The sequence below is a fragment of the Lissotriton helveticus genome, chromosome 5_1 (assembly GCF_964261635.1).
Source record: "Lissotriton helveticus chromosome 5_1, aLisHel1.1, whole genome shotgun sequence".
NCBI lineage: Eukaryota > Metazoa > Chordata > Amphibia > Caudata > Salamandridae > Lissotriton > Lissotriton helveticus.
The window spans coordinates 1,284,244,635-1,284,264,651 of record NC_136065.1 but is presented as its reverse complement, the minus strand read 5'-3'; the positions used below and the strand labels follow the sequence as shown (position 1 = coordinate 1,284,264,651).

The following is a 20,017-nucleotide window of genomic DNA, read 5'->3' as shown; positions in this document are numbered from 1 at the left end:
GGCCAATCGGGAGAAAACGGGGACGTTTGGACATCCGTACTTGGGTGCAGAGGGGTAGGGCAATCTGGGCATTGTTTCTAACGAGCTGAGAACAGAAAGCCACTGACATATAGTCCTCCTGTAAGAAGGCCAGATTAGGGGACTTCAGTCGTCTAACCTGTCCTTTCCTTCATAGCCAATTCAAGTTCCATCATTTTACAGGAAGGAGAGGTAGTAATATGGCAAATTACAATTGTTTTAGCTTCTGTCAATTTGCCGAACACCTTTGTGTTCGGAAACCAATTAGGCTCGTGCCGGCGGGGCACAACGTTACCACGCAAAGGAAGAGGGAACAGGGGGGACCCTCGGAGGGAGAGTCGTCCGCATTTTAAATGTACTATTCGGTACACGTACAACATGAAGAGAGAGAAAAAGAGAAACGTGTACAATAATAGGCCATTTAATGCGCACACAACACAAAACAGTAGGGGTCATGTTATATAGAGACACAGACTGAGGGACAACGTAAATCATATACTACGTACACATGAATTCAGGCGGGGGGGGGTACATGTATTATATACAGAACTCAAGACAACACATAGAACAGTACTTGGCCAAAGATATTTCCTCCTGCATGCTGCGCATCCTTAGTATCCTATTTAATTCGTTTGGCTGTCTGTTGCTGTTGGCCTCTGTTGCAGATACTTACACCTTTGTCAATTGTTCGGGGACTAACCTGGTCGGGCTAGTACTTACGGTGGGACCTCTGAATCGTTATTAGCGAATGGGTATTCAGGCTGAGGCAACGGAGGGTGTCAGTCGGGGGGACAATGGGCAGCTTCGAGTTTCATGTCTATGAGGGTGCAAGAAGGAGGTGGTAAATCTTAAACATTGACAATGTTCCTAATCTTCCAGGAGGAGGGTACATGGGTAAACCTCACCCTGGAATAGCCCTGAACCTTCCCCTATTTAGTTATCGTATGAACCTACTCGTAGGTGCACGTCATTCTGGGTTGCATTATTCGGGGGCCGGTTGGAGTCATATTTTTGTCATACTGCAATAACCCGTCAAGTTTCTGTTTCGGCCCCCCCTTTCGTTCGATCATCACTCAAGTCGTACAAAAACATCTCTCTTATCAAGTCAACGCGTGCAACGTATATTCAGTCGAGTTATACACATCTGGTCATACACGCATGCATTCATATCACCTAAAGTCGTCATGTCCTATGGGGCAGTCCCCATGGATACTGTATCATTTGTCCCCGCGGAACCATGGCGCGTTGCTTAGGTCTTCTCCATACTTTAGTCGATGTTCCGATGTGACCTGCAGAAAGAAGGGGAAAAAAGAAGGGGTGGGGGCAGCGTTTCAAGACACATCCGCGCGCATAAACCCAAAAGGCTTTTACTTACCACGTATTCGACCTATCTCCCCGGGGTGCAGTCCTTTCCATCTCGGCGTTTTAAGCCCAGAGGGACTGGTAGTGCGGGAGACATAATCATTGATGGACTGCACATTGCATAGATCGCCCACGTGTGGTATTGCGGATCTTGTGTGGGGGGGGGTCTTCAAAACAAAAGGGCAGTCAGTGCAAGGTGGGGGTGAACTTGTGTTCTTCTTCGAGGAGGCGGGGTGGTCTACAGTGGTACCGGGTCTGGTTTAGGGACATCTGAAACAATTTCCCTGAGATATGTGGCATACAAAGTAAAACAGAACACCGGGACCTTTATCGATTGCCTTATGTTGTACAAAAGTAAAAAAACACACGCAACAAACTTGGACCATTCACATTTTCAATATTTCTGGGTACTTTGCTTTTTAACCTTTCAGTAACCGACTTGCTTTATTTCGCCTGTATTTTACGTAGATCGGAAACAATGGCTATGTATTCGAACGTACCAATCCAAGAGCTACGACTATATTTGTTTTTCACAAAATCTTTATTTAAAAAAAAATGATGACGTACAAATGCAGGCCTACAACCACGTGGGCCAGCCACGGAGCAGACTGGAACTGTACATGAGGGCATATTTATCTGAGGAAAACATAACTGAGTCGGTGGTCGTTTTATTTCATCAAGGTACGATAAGTGCAATAAAATCATATCGAAAATTCATTGTGGGCAAGTACCATCAGTGTCAGAAAAATTCGAACTTTCAATAGTCAAAATGTCTCCACCAACTCGGGGTTGGACCAGAATCTCTTTCGGCAGTCCAGAAGTTTCGTTAAGGGGCAACAGAAGGGACCGGTGACATGAACCATCAATCAAAGAAAAGGGAGGGGCAACAATCTTTCCTACCGGGTCATACTGATGTTCCACCGGAACTGATCAAATCAGTAGTCTGCAGGATTTTTGGTCATTCAAAACTGAGGCTGACGCCAGCGTGAGGGCGCCAACGTCTCGTGGCTACGTCTTGGTCGTTCTGCGGGCAATCATGGCAGTCGTTCCCCATCGGGGGCCTGGGGCCCCTGCAGTTCTCGTAGAATCTTCAAAGCTGAGGAGAACGCTTCTGGACGGGGGACTTGTTTTCTAGCTGGCCAGCGATCAGGCCATCCTTGCACGCCAGGATCATTCCTGCAGAGTCGACTCCCATTTTTAGGAGTTCTGCAGCTACCGGCAGTCACTGGGTCAAACGAGCAGACGGACTCCAGCCTGCTGGGCGAGGTGTCGTAGCACCGCCACAGTGGACGAGACCCTGCTGGGTGAGTGGAGCGTCTCTATACCACAAGAGTGGACGAACCCTTTGCCGGGTGCGTGGTGCGTCCCTGCACCGCAAGAGTGGACGAACCCTTTGCCGGGTGCGTGGAGTGTTGGGGGTGCAGCTGAGGGGCCTCCACCTGGGGAGGCGGGAGAGGCTCGTCCGCGCCGCCTCTCCCTCCCAGTGCACCCCACGGCGTCTCGCTGACCTTTGTTATGGCCGGACCAGGGGATGAAGAAGAGGGGGGTCGGAGGCATTTGCAAGACATCCCCCCCCCTCGTGGCCTGCAAGGCGCCGAAAGAGGAAGGGAACGGGAAGACCAGTACATCTCGGGTCGGGCCCATGCCTTCTCCTGCCGATGGCGGCCGGCCCCTCTTTGCCACGGCCCCAGGAACGGGTCCCTTCGTTCATCCTGGGGACAGGCCTTGGCGCGTGGTGTCGCCTCCGGACTATTCGCGTAATGGTCCTCCACCCCAGGCCGTCGCCGACGGCTTTTGTAGACTTTCTGACGCCCAAAAACCCTACTAGAAAGCAGCCCAAAGTAGCCCAACATTGCTACTTTGGGGAAGGAGGGACAGGAACGGCGTCAAGCAGACGGCGAAATGCATTGTGGGTTTGTTGCTGCAGCCGTTTGCCATGTAAATAGTTATTTAATATATTTTTGTTCAAATAAAAACGTTTTAACCTGTTACTTTGCTATCGTGTTGTATATTTCTAATATTTGCCTAGGGTTTGTCGTTAATTGGGCGGGGTGGTCGGTGGAGCCGAGTTGTCTCGCAGTCATCACGGCGTTGAGTTCGGCTTTCCTCACTAGTTTCATATTTCCTGCGGGGTTGTTCCTAATGCTTCCATTTCGGTGAGGTGAAAAAGAGATCTCATCAGTGGCCTACTGATTTTACTCGATTCCTTTTGTTTTTCCTAACGATTTTTATGTTCTTTTATTTGCTAGCACGATACAGCGGCTAATCCGCATTTTCTTTATATATGTCCTTTTTATTAGGGGTGTCCTCCGGTGGAGCCAGATGGTCTACCTCCAATAAATGGTCCGGGCTGAACCAACTACTGAGCAATGGGTGGGGAGATAGGCATGACGGGTTACAACGGGGACAAAAGTCAGCACTACCTATCCTTCACTACTTTGCGGAGACTAGGTAGAATATTTCTATTCTACAGTATTCGCAAATAGGGAATACCCAAAGAGAGAACCAATTCCAAACAGTCAAGTTCGGACAAACAATCAATCAATCAAATGAGGAATAAAATAGGCGCGACGGGTTACAACGGGGGCAAAAGCCTGCGCTACCTACCCTTCACTATCTGCAAAGAGAGAGATCTTCCTGTTCCTCTCTGTTTGTAGGCAGAGAAGATCCTTTCCGAGAACCAATTCCGAACGATCAATGTTCGGTCAAACAATCAATCAGTGGGGGATAAAAATAGGCACGACGGATTACAACGGGGGCAAAGGCCTGCGTTACCTATCCTTCACTATCTGCAAAGACTAAACAGAGTATGGCGACTCTGTGCTTGTTTGCAAATAGAGAATGATCCAAAGAGAACCAATTCCAAAACAATAAATGCCTGGATAACAATCAATCAATTGGAGAGGGAAGTAGGCGTGACGGGTTACAACGGGGGCAAAAGCCTGCGCTACCCACCCTTCACTATCTGCAAAGGGAGAATACTCCTATCCTTCCCCGTTTGTAGACAGAGAATCTCTCAGGACAAAACAATCAAATGCGTAATACTAGTATTTTCCAATGACAATCAAACAATCGATTCGTAATTTGTCGCGTTTACACGACCTTACCCGGAACGTATGGACAGTTTCTCGTCTTCCGTTTCCAGCGCCCGATCGTCCTCTATTCTCCGTAATTGCTGTGGCACTCCTGATGGTTCCCAGTCAGGACCGTAGATCACTCGAGAGAGGTCTGTTCGGAACCAGTGAAGTTCGGATGATCGGCTGCCAGACAAGGGTCTATCGGGCAGGAGCTCTTCCCGATCGTTGCAGTCGTTCACTCTGTCGTTGGGACCTCTCTCACTGGATCCACGTGTCGCTGATGGGCCCCACATTTGGGACGCCAATTGATGAAAAAAAGGGTTCAGGCAGATCAGGTCGTTTTACCCCTTTTTCTACGTTTGCCCGGCGTTAGCCGCTTCTCACCCAACTCACGATTACCAAACAAAGAGGCAGGCGCTGGAGACTGGAAAGCGGGAAACAGGAGTTTATTTCCGACGGAACAGAACACGTCAAATCAGACAACAGGGTATCATCTCGAGGTGCTCTCACAAGTTTCTCTACGGCTCCGTCTTTTATACACAGGTTTATAATGCACAAACATTCCTTATGGCAATAAAGACACTTTGAAGTACAAAAAGGGCATGTTTGGGATCCCAGCTCCAGGCCTATTCCCATACCGGCCGCTCTGATGTTGGTTTCCCCTCCCAAATGTAACGTGTGATTGCAATCTGCAGCCGGACATTCCAACAGGACACGAGGGTAGGAGGGGGTAGTCTGATCTAAGGTTGGGCAGGCGATAAGATCACGTTTTGCTATGCGGGGCCGGAGGGGGTACGTCCACGAGACCTAGTTTTATGATATGGGACTGGGTCGAGAGGCCTGGTGTAGCCGGAGGGGTCCTCAGAAGAGAGGAAGGGTGTTCCTGGGAGGAATGCAGGGGTGTCGGCCAGATCTAGGGGTGTGAAGGCCTTGATTAATAACCGCTCCTCTGATGTGAGGCGGGGTCCTACTGTAGGGGGCAATAAACTGCATCTGTTAGACTAGGTGATGGCCTGGGATCAGGCCGGACAATCAGGCAGGGAGGAAGAGGTTACCAAAAGGGCCTGTTCTATGGGTAGGATGAGAGAGCGAGGGGGCAGGGGTTCAGCACGGAGGCAGGGTCGTGTTTAGAGGTGCGTTTATGGCCTGCATAGGAGAGACCGGGGGTTGTCAGGGCGCGGGGGAATACTCGCGAGGCTGGGGAGTGGGAGAGAGAGAGAGAGAGAGAGAGAGAGACGCAGGCTATTGGCAGAGGGCAGAGAGGTCATGACACAAAATGGCTACTATCTATGTTCGTGATGGGCCTAAAAGGGGACAAGATGGTGGGGCCACTGTTTCGTGACTTTCGCTTTTCTATCAACAGTGGCGAGGGTGAACACAAATGAACGCCGCTTATGTACATATACATTGTCATTTTCCACACCTGCACTGTCACAGGTGATCAAGGATATGCACTCTGCCCTTGGATGATGACACGCCTCCGAGACCCGAACACACCCGCCCAGAGGCAGTGCAATGTGGCCCACATACGCACCAGGGGCATAGTTGAACGCACATTTGGCCTGTTGAAGTCACATTTCAGGTGCCTGGACGACACAGGTGGAAAGCTCCTGTACAGCCCGGACATCATGTGCAAGATGATCGTTGCATGTTGTGTGTTGCACAAAATCTGTGTACACACCAATGCCCCATGGATCCCAGTTCCAGAAGTACCGGACGATGATGGGGACGATGGGGCAGGTGGCCCACATCCCACTGCAGCAGGAATGGCCCATAGGAACACAATCATTGACAATTACTTGTCATGAGAATGTGACATTGTGGCCCTCCCTGGCAATCATGGGACAGTACAACAATTCCAAAAGCATAGCATGTGTGAATAAAACATATTTGCAGGTTACAGGTTGTACTTGTACATTGTCATGTCACAGTTTCATGCTGTGCCAGATGTGATTTGCCGTGTTGTGCATATTTACTGCACCAGTTGTGTCCTGTGTTCCGTTGTGGAGGTGTTGCTGTTTGTACCGGGATGTTGTCAATGTCGATGTGCACTTATACTTATGTTCGTATTCTGCAAGATGGGTGATTTACTCCTGCGGCTCTGATTTGTCTGCCACTGGTCCCTTTCATGTGGTGGGCAGACTTGAGTCACTTGTGCTCTTTGTCGAGTTGTGACTCTTGGGCATAGTTTGTCCACAGATGTGTCGTTGGAATCAGGGGTTGTTTGTGCCAGTGGTTGTGTCCGAGTGTGACCTGCTCCTTTCTGGTTGTGGTGCGCACTCAGCCACCTCAGTGTCGTGCCGTGTACATTGTCATGGTGATTGGACTGCAGTCATGCTACTCGTCATGTGGTGTCTCTTGCATTGTCAGTGTGGCTGACGTATATGCATGTTTGCAGTGTTTCGCAGGTGTGCATGTGTTGGTTGTGTGATTGTTGATGTGTTGTGTGGGTGCCCTTTGAGCACATGGTGTACGTGGGACTACTTGGTGTTTGTGTGTGTGCTGCAATGTTCCCATGGGATCAGGGAAATACTCCTGAGTCATTGTGGGTGTGCAGTGTGCTCTGCTTAATTGTGCATGTGTGCCATTGTGCCCATCTCCCCCGTCAACCCACTCCCTGGTCGATGCGCCCCCTGTTGATGAGGTGTCGGGTCATGTTGGACAGTGTTCGGATCCCCGACTCCTCTCACCGTCTCCCGACTGGTGACTGTGGCCACCATCTACTCCATGTCATTCAGCTCCTGGTGTTCTGCTGGCCCCCCTCCTCTGGGGTGCGTTGCTGCTTCCGTGTTGGCACTGAGTTTCTGCCTGGTTTTGCCATTCACATCAGTCCAGGGCCTCTTGTGCTCTTCCATTGTTCTTCTCTGCCATGCAACAGCATTCACATGGTCCGAGGTGGTTTGGCATCTTTGCCTCTTTGTTGCCAATGACTCGTTGGAGGTGAAATACAGTTGTTGGTGGTGTTCTGGCTCATCTGTAGCAATAATCAGGTTTTACTGGTGACTGTACCCCATCTTCCTCTTCCTCTTCTTATTGGCCTTCCACGGGCTCTGTATTCCTGTGTGTTCCCACGTGGGGATTGTGGGGTTCATGTTGTCCTCTACAGTCGGTCAGGGTGCATCCGTGGTACTCCGCAGTTGATGTAGTTTTTTAGTGGCATTTTCCGTATGCTGTTCTTGTGATTTTTCCCGCATTACGCGTGGGTATTGCTGGCATCTCGCTGGTTGTCACTGTTTTCTTATCGTGTTTTTTTCCGCATTGGGGTTTGTGTTTTTATCTCCGTCGCGGTGGTTGTATCGTGGGCATTGGCCGCGTTTTCGGCGGACTATCGCATGGTACCGCCGTGTTGTGAATTCCACGTTGACACAGGGTTATTTTCCTGTGATAGGCTGCAATGTGTAAAGTTGTGTTAGTATTTTTTGGAGACGATTAGCACACGTTCTTGTCAATATACCTCTTAGTGTATCACATTCAAAGTGAACACACTGTGCATGACAGCGTAATGGCCAAAGCTTACTGCAGGTGCTCATGCAACACAAATCGGTGCTACATGAACCAGTGTAGTGCAAACGCCAGGGATGGTCAACCCAAAATTTGGCGCCAACACATTGACATGAGAGCAATTTCAAATGTTTGGTGCTGCATAGCGCCAAACCCCTGATAATGAATACAAAGTGGGCATAATTAGGTGAGAATATCAGAGCTAGCCCTAGGATTCCATGTAAAGCCAGATCAGCTAAAGTAGCATGACCTGCCTTTGTGTGAAATCCCTGAGCTAAATTACATAGATTGTAATGGAAAAGCAGAATGCCACATGGTATTCACATATATAATGCATAATTACAGTGAAATTACACATTTCACAAAACCTATCTTTGTGCAAAAATTTTAATTGGAGAGTGCACCTAGAGTACACATGTCTCGCTTGCCTTTGTGATGTGCTGTAATACTTAGTATTGCACTAAAATTGATTTTTTTGCATGTGAATGGCCAATGACATCATCAGTACATGATAATTTGTAAATATGTGGCTGCAGAATATTTTTTACAAATGGCGCAATAAAGTACTGCAGATTGTAATGCACCACTTCTCTGCCCATGTGTTAGTAAATCTGAGTCGATGTGACCACATTGTGTGTTGACGCAAATAACTGAATCAGGGTATAGCACTGGGCTAAACAATGATAGCACATGTCCAACATACATATGTGCAAGGACATCTGAGAGATGTAGGACAACAACAGTAACATAGAAGGATAGAAAACCTACAGATGAAACTGAGAGTTCATGGGCAGAATTGTGGCTGCTTTAGTGGTACCAGTATTAACGGGTGAAAACAGTTACCTGCAACAACAAGCTGGTGGTAACTGTTATGAGTGCTTCTACTAAGTCTTTTTGGAATCTTTGTATGTAATAGCATTTTGGGGGGTTAGAATGCAGGAGGCAGAGGTTACCTGGCTTGTGAAGAGTAAGCTGGGTCTGGAAGTTGCTGCTGTACATAACTTTAGGTGGAATAGAATGTAATTGAGGTATGACTATCAGTGAGCACAGCAAATTGGAGATGAGCAGCCTGAAGTGAACCTATGCATCGTCAGAGTTAATGTTCTGGAATTGTAATGTTACTCGTATCTTCGCATCCATGTGAGAATCAGGATTAACTACTTGATCAATGACATGACTGCAACTGCCAAAATAATGCTGCCAAAAAGCGAAGTATCAATTGTTTTTGCTTTATTTACCAACCGACTGTTGGTCGGTTGACTGTTGAGCTGTTTGGGGCTGTTGGCGGAGCGCCTTTACCATTCTCCTGCACATGTGGATCTACAGAGCTGGAACGAGCTCCAGTGGCACATGTGGATTCCCAGAGTGCATCTCCTGCGTGTGCCATGCCCTCTTTGCAGGATATTCCAGAGTTTGGGCGCACGTCATCACGCAACGTAAGTTCATGCTACGTGACCCAATGTGCTGCCATTTTGAGGGAAGTTGCATTGCTGTGCAGCAGTGCTGAGGAAACACAGTATTCAACAAGGAAGTAAGAGCGGATAGTGGTGCTGACGAAACATGGTATTTTATACAGAAACACTAGCGGATATGTTCTCAATGTATTTGGATGAGATTGATGTTTTTGATGATTTACAGAGGAATACAAGCCATGCGCGGCAAAGCCCATATGTTCAAAACAGTGTTGCTTATATTGGCATTTTTACAGAAGTATGTAAATATACTGTGGCATTTTTTAAGCCAATTGTTCAGCCAACTGATTCTGTGCAGTTTAATGGAAGTATTTTTTGGCAGTAGCATTTAGTTTGTTTGTATTTGGGCTATTTTGTACCCAAAGTTCAAGTGTCTACAATGGACTTGCCCAATACTGCTTGACGATTGGGCACTGAACAATTCCTTTGTTACATTATAAGTGCTCAAACCCTAGCTATAAGTCCACCTCAGGCTTTCTGGCCAGGGGATATGAACCCATTCAAAAATGGCAAGAATGGAAGGATTATTTCTTGAACTATTTAGCAGCTGTGGCCAAATCCAAAGACATGTCTCCAGAACAAAAGAAGAAAATCTTGCTACATTCATGGGTCCACATGGTTTTAAAGTCCATTTGCAAATGTCCTAAACTGTTGTGGTGGGGGATGCAAAGGTATTCAATATGGCTTCACAGGATCTATCTTGCAATGCTTTATATGCCGGAGCCAATAAAGGTCTGTTGCGAGGCCTTCAATCGGTGCAAAATGCTGCGGCGAAGTTTGTCCTGGACCTTCCGAAAAGGTCGTCAGCGACCGCTGCCAGGAAATCTTTGCACTGGCTTCCCATTGACGCCAGGATTTCATTTAAAGTGTTATGCCTGGTGTATGGTGCCTTAAACAGGAAAGAGACTGGAGGTATAACAAATCTCCTCTCCCCGTATTCTCCTGCTAGGAACCTTCGTTCCTCGGCGAAATTGCTCCTTACTGTGCCTCGAGTGCGTAGAGCTAAATGGGGAGGCAGAGCCTTCTCCAATCTTGCTCCAAGATGGTGGAATATCGTCCCCTTAGAGATCAGGATCCTACCCTCAATGCTATCTTTTAGAAAAGCTTTAAAAACATGGCTCTTTGGTAAAGCATACCCTTAGCTTTTGGTTTTGGCTTTTCTTTCTTTTTTGATTTACTTTGGTAGGCGCCTTGATGCCTTCGGGCAAAGTTGCGCGTTTATAAGTTTACTTTCATTCATTCATTCATTCATCTAGATGGATATTTTACTCCTAAAGTTTGCATTGGAATCACTAGGTACAATTTTTTCAAAACCATACAGGGAAAAACGGAAACGGTTGATGAATACTTGACAGAGTAAATACAATTGGCCATTAATTGCAAATCTGGAATTCTACAGGAGGACATCGTTAGAGATCAATTAGTAATGCATGCAAGCAAGCACTACTGTTATTCAGGAACGGTGGGAGGTGTGGCGCGGGGTTGGTTGCGCGACAGGCATGTGATGCGGTCAGGTTTCTGTTTCTGGGACAAGAAGTGAGACAAGTTCAAGGCTGGGATGGACCTGATTGAACACTTTGAAATTGCCACCGCCTGGAAGGGAGCCTGAGAAAGAGAGGTTACCAACCAGCAGCTGCAGACGGAGCACGTCCCCTGGCCGTAGTGTCCACTGGCCTATCTCCAGGAGCAGGTGAGCCACTGCCTAATGCACATTGCGTTGTGTCTGAGATTCCACTGTGCGTGTGACAGCGGCTAACCTGTTTTTCGGATCCCACTGGAACCGCCATCGCAAGTCTCCAGGAGAACCAACAGGAGAAAGTATTTTCTAAATATCACATCACTGTTGCAGCATGATGACTCTGTAAAGCAAAACTATTGCAACAATCTGACTGGACTGAAATATATTTGTAAAAATGAAACTGCAGCCCAGTAGTTAAGGGTGGGGGAACCTCATGCTCTTATTGTAGGTGGAGTACGTGGTCTGTGATTTTGATGCAATGGAATGAGGAAGCTAGAACAGGAGAACCAGCATGACAAGGTTACCAGGAACTTGTTACTCAGCTTATGGCCTGTGGGTGTGTCCAACATGGCAGTCATACAATTGCAGATATGTGGTTTGACCTGGGTGCAGTTGTCCCCGCTGTTGCTTCTTATTCCGAGAAAGGTCTGCTCTGATGGTAGAGTGCAGATGCGTTGGACATCTATGGCGCCCTAGCCCACACAAAGACTGGGATTGAACTGTATTGATGTTTATCTTCTCTTCGATTAATTGTCTCAATACAATGCATTGATGGTTTTGTGGATTTTATCCATGGTTTTCAAATAAATGCCCGTATTCAGGAACGGCTAAGGGTAAATGGTGAGGTGCCCTTAAAGGATGTACTAGCTCCCGTACATAAGGATGAAATGTCAGATAGGTGTGTTGTGGCATTAAAGCAGGAGGTCAAGGAATGTCAACTATTAGCAAGATTAACAATAGTAAATCTAATGTAAGCCTGGGTAAGAGTAGGTAGAAGTACAATGAATAGCCTAAGTGTTATCGTTGAGATAGTAAGTACCACATGGCTTATAGCAAGGATTGTTCAGCTGTTAAACAGAAATGTAGTAATTGTGGCACCTTTGGTCATTGTTCCAAAGTATGTAGGAGAAAAAAGAGTGTGTAAGATGTATAGGGGGATGTGTCTTCAGAAGATGGATAGAAAACTGTACTTCATGCCATGGCAGATTATTAATACTTGACGAGGGAGTTAATGTTAGCAATGACATGTTATACAAATTTCCCAAGTTCTTCAATGAGACATTAGGGAACCTCATAGGTTTTTAACATAAAATCGTTCTAAAGAGTTCGTTCACAGAATCTCTTTTTTCTCTGAACTTTGTCCCGCACATAACTATCCCCACTCATTCGCACGGTCACATACTTGACCAGGTTTGGTCCCTCAATCTTCCAGTCTCCTTGGTGAATATATCTCCCTGTCCCTGGTCCGACCATGCCCTTATTGCTTTTTCCATCTCTTCCAACCCTGTATCCAAAGCCCCACACGCCAAAAATACCTGGGCGCGGAATTGGAACAGAGTCGATTTCCCTTCCTTGTCCTCTCTGCTTTGAAACTCCACTCCAACCCTTTCTGGTCTTTCATCCGACTCCCAAGCCAACGCTATTAATACCTGGCTGACTGGAGGTTGTGACTCATTGGCTCCCCTGCGTCGCATTTCCATCCGGCGACCCAAGGACTCCAACAGGTGGTTTAACGACCACCTAAAAGAGCTAAAACTGACCGCTAGACAGGCAGAGAGGCAGTGGAGAAAAAGTTACCACCCCTCACTAAAAACCCTCTATCTCACATCACTTGCCGAATATAAAACTGCAATTCTCTCCGCCAAAACCTCCTATTTTTCAACAAAAATAATGTCAGCCGTGAACAAACCTAGGGAAATATTCGGTATAGTGAATGACCTGGCCTATTCCGACAGAGCTTCACCCCAAATCCCCCCATCTCAGTCACTATGCGACCAACTCAACATTTACTTCTTGGAGAAGATCGATACCATCAAGGCCAACATCCCCCCTCCTTCGTCTACCTTTGTTGATCCCTCCCTTCCCACTGTTCAATGTCATCTTACCTCCATCCCCCCCCTTACTGAGGCAAGATTCCGGGAGATACTCCCCAAAGTAAAGTCGGGTTCTCCGGCAGACATCTGTCCGGCACGAATACTGCTAAAAATCTATTCCTCTTGCCCTGAATCCCCCATTACTTTCCTCAACAACTCCCTTGCGCAGGGAGTAGTGACCCCTGTGCTCAAATCAGCCACCATAGTGCCCATCTTAAAAAAGCCTGGCGCTGACCCGTCCATCTCAGCCAATTACCGCCCCATTTCCCTGCTGCCCTATCTGGGCAAGGTGCTGGAACGCCATGTCACCGCAGTATTCAGCGCCCACGTAGAGGTTAATGGGGGACTGGCCTCCCGCCAGGCCGGCTTTCGCCCCAGGCACTCGACCGAATCAGTTGTGGTCTCGGTCCTGGACAACCTCAGGAAGGGTATGGATAATAACAAACACCAGGCGCTGGTACTCCTCGATCTCTCCGCCGCCTTTGACACGGTGGACCACACTATCTTACTGTCCCGTGTCAAGGCGGCTGGAATTGAGGGTTCAGCCCTGATCTGGCTTTCCTCCTTCCTGAGGGACCGCACCCAGGCGGTTCGGCTAGGAGACTTCACGACCACTCCACTCCCTGTCACCTGTGGTGTTCCCCAGGGCTCCTCTCTTTCCCCTCTACTATTCAATCTTTATATCTCTCCTCTTATTTTCGCTCTTCAGCAGCTGGAGGTCACCGTGTACAATTATGCCGATGACCTCCAGCTCATCTTTGACCTGTCTTCTTCTCCTCTCTCTGTTTCCAACTTCCAGTCTTCCATGTCATTCATCAGGGACTGGATGAACCACAACCATCTCAAATTGAACCCGGATAAAACCGAGTTGGTTCTCACCGGTGGTTCTTCCAGTCCCTGGAATTCTCTCTTCTGGCCCCCCTCTCTTGGTCCCTCCCCCACTCCTTCAACTTCGGTCAAAACACTGGGTGTTAAAATGAACAACCAGCTCACCCTTCATTCACAAATCAGCGCTGTAGTCCCCTCCTGCTTCCTCACCCTCCGAACCATCCGCACTGTTTCCCGTTTTTTTTCCCCCCAGGCACTCAAGTTGATCATGGCCGCACTGGTGATATCGCGGCTGGACTATGCCAACGCCCTCTACAACGGCATCCCAGCATACAGCCTGCGGAGGCTCCAGATGGTCCAGAACCAGGCGGCCCGGTTGGTCTTTGGTCTCCCACGATATCATCACTCCACACCGCTCCTCAGGGAGCTTCACTGTTAAGGAACGTTCCCTTTTTAAGACCGGCTGCATGGTCTTCCAGGCCCGCCAAGGCACTGCCCCTGCCTTCATCTCCTCGTTAATAAAAGAATACGTCCCCACTAGAGAGCTTCGCTCTTCTTCCAAATCTCTCCTTCAAATCCCACGTTTCAAACGTAAAAAGTGGGGTGGAACCAACTTTTCTACCTTAGCCCCCACGTTCTGGAACTCCCTTCCTGATCACCTTCGTTCTGCCACCCACTATCTTTCTTTTCGTAAAGATCTAAAAACATTCCTTTTCAAACAGGCCTTCTCCGTGTAATCTCCCTTCTTCTCTACGACAGGTTAATTTTGCCTCTGTTGCCGAACTCCCCACTAGCGCCAAGAAACCGTACGGTGCACGCTGCGCTCTATAAATGTTTTAAATTAGAAATTAGAAATTAAATACAGATGCTTCTCCTAAGGTTCATAAGGTAAGAAGTGTGCCTATGATGATTAGAGAAGAAGCTTCTAATGAACTCGAAAAATTGGTTGCCTTAAGGGTAATTGAACCTGTTGAAGCATCAGATTGGATTTCTCCTCTTGTTGTAGCCTGAAAGAAAACTGGCAAAATCAGGTTATGTGTCGATTTATGTCATCTTAACAACAACTTTGTTGTAGAGAGATTTTCATTGCCAAAGATAAATGAGATGGTGAGAAATTGTTTTCCACCATCGATTTACCTTCGGCATACCATCAAATTTCTCTGACAGCAGATTCAAGAAAGCTTTCAACTTTTATCACAGTTGATGGATGATACTAATCTATACGCATGCCATTTGGCTTAGCATTGGCAGCAGTGGTATTTCAATGTTTGATGTTCAAACTTTTTTGTTAATGTGAATGGCACAATGTTCTTCCAGGATGATATTTTATTATTTGGAAGGGATAAAATGGAACATGATGAAAGATTGTCAAAGGTTCTGAGTATTTTACAGGCTAATGGGCTGAAGGTAGAATTTTCAAAATGTAAATTTGCGGACAACAATGTAACTTATATATGCCACATTATTGGAGAGGGCGGTGTCAAACCTAAGCCGTCTTTATTAGGTGAAATTGAGGGTTGTTAGAAATTGGGTTTCTGGTTGTTTGTCCAAGCAGGAGTCTCAATCCTAGTCAGGGTAAGTCACAAACACACCCTAAATGATCCTGTGCTCACCCTCAGGTAGCTTGGCACAGAGAAGTCAGGCATAACTTAAGAGGCAATGTATTTGTGCAACACCACAAACGGTAACACAGTGAAAACACCACAAAAAGACTCTCACCTGGATTTTCAGCAGGAGCGAGCGGAGGTCACGATGCAAGGTCCCAACTCCCCTATCGAACGAGAAGGCCCAACATAGTCAATGCCTATCCCGACCGACGGGGAAGGGAAGTGAAAAGTGAATGATGTCCACAGAAAATAAAGCTGCAGGAGATGCGTCTATCAGCAGATTAAAACATGGGTGTACTCCTTAGCTTTTTTCTAAGAGCATGTGACAGCTATTTCTATAAGGACCTGTTAATTCCCCTCTCCTGTCTAATGTGGTGCAGGAGGTAACATGGTGCTGTGAACACATCTATGGGAAAGAGAACAATTGCTAGATTGAGATTAAGCACCAAGAATAGTGATTACAGATCTATACAAAATGTATAACTGAGGCCTACCTTATATTAACTCTGTGTTTCTTTCAAATCAGGTTCATTAAAGGATTGCAGTAAAAGACACAATCAGACACAGAGAACAAAAACATATATACTAATAAAGTGTATTACATCATGCATCGCCGCCAAAGAGGATGAGGAGTGCAGCGGAACCAATATGTCTGTGTTGAGCCACGCAGTGAATCAGGTCAATTAGTAGGACTAACGTGAGGAGATTGGTTCCAGAGAAGATAACGTGGGAACTGATCTTGACATAAGTCAAACAAATGACTAGAGCAGCAGTGTTGATACAAGGAAGGATCAGTTGTTATTGTTGAGTGAAAATGAAACAGCAAGCTGGTCGGTGATTCTTCCGAGTACACGTTGTAATTGCTGGGTCAAATTAGTGTCTGTGGCCGTTGGAGGGTACTTCTTTAAATGTCTATTCAGCAGTGAACTGTGGGTTTATTTCAGCTTTCGAGATCACAAACCGATCTTGAGCAGAAGGAGCTCGATCAGTTCATGATCGTCTCTGGAATCAATCTCCTCTCTTTAGTCCTACTAATTCATCCACAAACTCGATAGGATCGTTTTCCCTCTCCTTCCAGGAGAACAGAAATTTCGGTCCAAGCCCTGAAGAGATTCCCTCAAATTAATCTGGGATTCGAAACACATTGGCAGGCATAACACACTAGGGGGATCCTTGTAATTGACTCATTTTGCCTCTGTAGAAAACTACTCAAAGCCATTTCCTACGTGGCGCAACTGTGTTTTCCCCAGTGTCTAGCAGCACTTCTATTTCATTGAGAATTTAAAAAAAAATATTTTTCCAGTGCTGCTATTGTTGTTGAATCATGACTGGTTTTCCGTGTATATGTCTAAACTGATTTTCTTTGTTTGTAATTCATCCTTTTTTTTTAAATACATAGTTTATTCATGCGTATCAGTTGATCATGTTTTGTCTTGAATGTTTTATGAGTATACCAAGTCAAGTCAAGTCAAGTCAAATATTTATATAGCGCGCTACATACCCAGAGGGTCTCAAGGCGCTTGAAGAAGGGTGGGGAATTACTTGTCGAATATCCAAGCTTTAAGTTGCTTTCTGAATGCTAGATGGTTCTGAGTGAGGCGAAGGTGAATGGGGAGTGAGTTCCAGGATTTAGCTGCCAGGTAGGAGAAGGATCTTCCTCCCATGGTGGTTTTGTTGATGCGAGGTACAGCAGCAAGGGCTTGGTAGGCGGAGCGTAGCTGGCGGGAGGGGGTGTAGAAGGAAAGTCGTGTGTTGAGGCATTCGGGTCCAAGTTCGTAAAGTGCTTTGTGTGCTTGGGTTAGGAGGCGGAATGTTATCCTCTTATTGACGGGAAGCCAGTGGAGGTTTTTCAGGTGACTAGAAATATGGTCTTTACGCGGGATGTCTAGTATGAGTCTGGCTGATGCGTTCTGGATGCGTTGGAGTTTTTTCTGAAGTTTTGCGGTGGTACCGGCGTATAGGGTGTTTCCGTAGTCCAGGCGGCTTGTAACCAGTGCGTGGGTGACCGTTTTTCTAGTTTCGGTGGGCATCCAGCGAAATGTTTTTTTGAGCATGCGAAGAATGTTGAAGCAAGATGATGAAACGGCGTTGACTTGTCTGGTCATCGAGAGTGAGGAGTCCAGGATGACGCCCAGGTTCCGTGCGTGGTTCGTCGGGATGGGTGCTTTTCCAAGTGCCTCTGGCCACCAAGAGTCATCCCAGGCGGAGGGGGAGGTACCTAAGATAAGGACTTCTGTTTTGTCTGAGTTCAGTTTCAGACGGCTGTGCTTCATCCACTCGGCTACTTCTTTCATTCCTTCATGTAGGTTGGTTTTGGCGGTGTTAGGGTCTTTGGTGAGTGAGAGGATCAGTTGAGTGTCATCAGCGAAGGAGATGATGTTGAGGTTGTGTTGGCGTGCGATGGCCGCGAGGGGGCTCATGTAAACATTGAAGAGGGTGGGGCTGAGTGAAGTTCCTTGTGGCACGCCGCAAATAACTTCAGTGGCCTCTGACTTGAATGGTGGGAGGCGGACTCTCTGAGTTCTTCCGGCAAGGAACGAGGTGATCCATTCCAGTGCTATTCCTTGGATTCCGATGTTTCTGAGGCGTTGTAACAGTGTGCTATGACAGACTGTGTCGAAGGCTGCGGAGAGGTCAAGGAGGATGAGGGCGACTGTGTCTCCATTGTCCAGTAGAGTTCGAATGTCGTCTGTTGCTGCGATGAGTGCGGTCTCAGTGCTGTGTTTTGCTCGGAAGCCGGACTGTGAGGAGTCGAGGGATTTGTTGGTTTCGAGGAAGGCGGCGAGCTGGTTGTTGACAGTTTTCTCGATGACTTTGGCCGGGAATGGAAGGAGCGAGATGGGGCGGTAGTTTTTGAGTTCGGTGGGGTCAGCTGTGGGTTTTTTCAGAAGGGCGCTGAGTTCGGCGTGTTTCCAGCTTTCCGGAAAGGTGGCGGAGTTACCAATCAATGTATCAACTTGTCGATCATGTATGAAATAATGTGAAAATAACACAAATACAAGAAATGACATAGCTATTCCATATCTTTGGTCCAGTTAATTAAGTTAATGGTCCTTAGTCTGTTAAATAGATTTAACAGCACTTGAAACGTGACGGCTGGGACTCTTTCTCTTTTCATATTTATAAGGACCTCTCCAGCCGCTTCGGGTCAAACCCCTTCTCTGCTATTTAGCCTTCTAAAAGTGGCATTTTCAGAATTGCTGTTTAAAATCCAACTTCACCATAATGTGTGATTATAAATTATGATTCCAGAGAAACCAGTCTTGGGTGTTATCTCTTTCCAATTGGAAAATACACTTTTAAAATATTATTAGATAATCCCAACATATCCTATGAGATAGAGATATGCCTTACAGTAGTGAAAATGACTTTGGGAGTTTTCGACTACCAAGACATGTAAAACTTGAAAGTATTTATCCTGCCTGTTAAATACATTGCACCCTACCCTGTGGGTTATAGGGGGCCTAAATTAGGTCTGACTTATATGTATAAAAAAGGAACATTTGGGTCTGAAAAAAGGTTGTTTTACCAGGTTGTCATGACTGTGTAAACTGCACACACAGGCACTGCAGTGGCAGGCCTGAGACATGGTTAAAGGGGCTACTAAGTGGGTGGCCAATCCATGCTACAGGCCCACTAGTAGAATTTAATTTACATACAGACCCTGGGTACAGTGGGTACCACTTTACTAGGGATTTACAAGTAAATGAAATATGCTGTTTGGGGATGAACCAATATTTCCGTTTTTAGGGGAGAGAATACAAGCATTTTAGCGCTTGTTAGCAGTGGTAAAGAGCACAAACTCCTAAAGCCAGCAGAAACGTGATCAGAAAAGTGGAGGAGGTAGGCAAAAAGTTGGGGGGAAGACCACCCTAAGGCTGTAAGGTCTAACAAGGGTGCATCTGCACCAACTTGTAAGGATGATGTCATGTCATTTTTGGGACTTGCGGAGTATTGTCTACATTTATACCAACATTCTGGTGGCAAGTCTTATCACATCGGACAAGTGCTAAAACCTCAAAATCAATTTGTTTGGTCTAGTGAGTGTGAACATGATTTCTGTAGTATAAAAGCAGCTCTTGCAGATGCGTCAGCTTTAAATTGTTTCCACCCTAATGCCACACGCATCATTACCATGGATGCTAGAAACAAAGGTTTAGGAGCTGTACTGTCTCAATGTGATGGGAATGGGAAGGAATGTATAACTGCATATGCTTCTAGGCCATTGTATCCTGTACAAGAGAAGTATTCCATTAACGAACGAGAGACGTTAGCATGTGCATGGACAGCAGATCGTTTTAGATCACACATTTTGGGGAAACGAGTTAATGGTTTGTTGTGATCATAAAACTGTGGTTAAGATTCTGACATCTGATGGTACTTTGAGTGTGTTGGCAAGAATTGCTAGATTATCTATGCTTGTACAGGAATTTGAATACAGAATAATTTATGTACCTGGAAAGGATAATGTGATAGAAGAGTTTTTATCACGTATGCTTGAACAGTTGGCGCAGTGTGAGAATGACAAATGGAATGAATT

General features: G+C 46.6%; 1 protein-coding gene across 2 annotated transcripts in view; it reads right to left on the bottom strand.

The window, feature by feature from the left end:
• Positions 1-20,017, bottom strand: part of LOC144755315 (tetraspanin-18-like) — a 519,470-nt gene that overhangs the window by 453,814 nt on the left and 45,639 nt on the right. The window contains exon 2 of one of the 2 annotated variants that reach the window (XM_078644113.1): positions 15,590-15,641. The exons of the other annotated variant lie outside the window; for it this stretch is intronic. The gene's annotated coding sequence lies outside the window, so the exon portion shown is untranslated. The remainder of the gene's footprint in view (positions 1-15,589; positions 15,642-20,017) is intronic. 2 annotated transcript variants of the gene reach the window in all.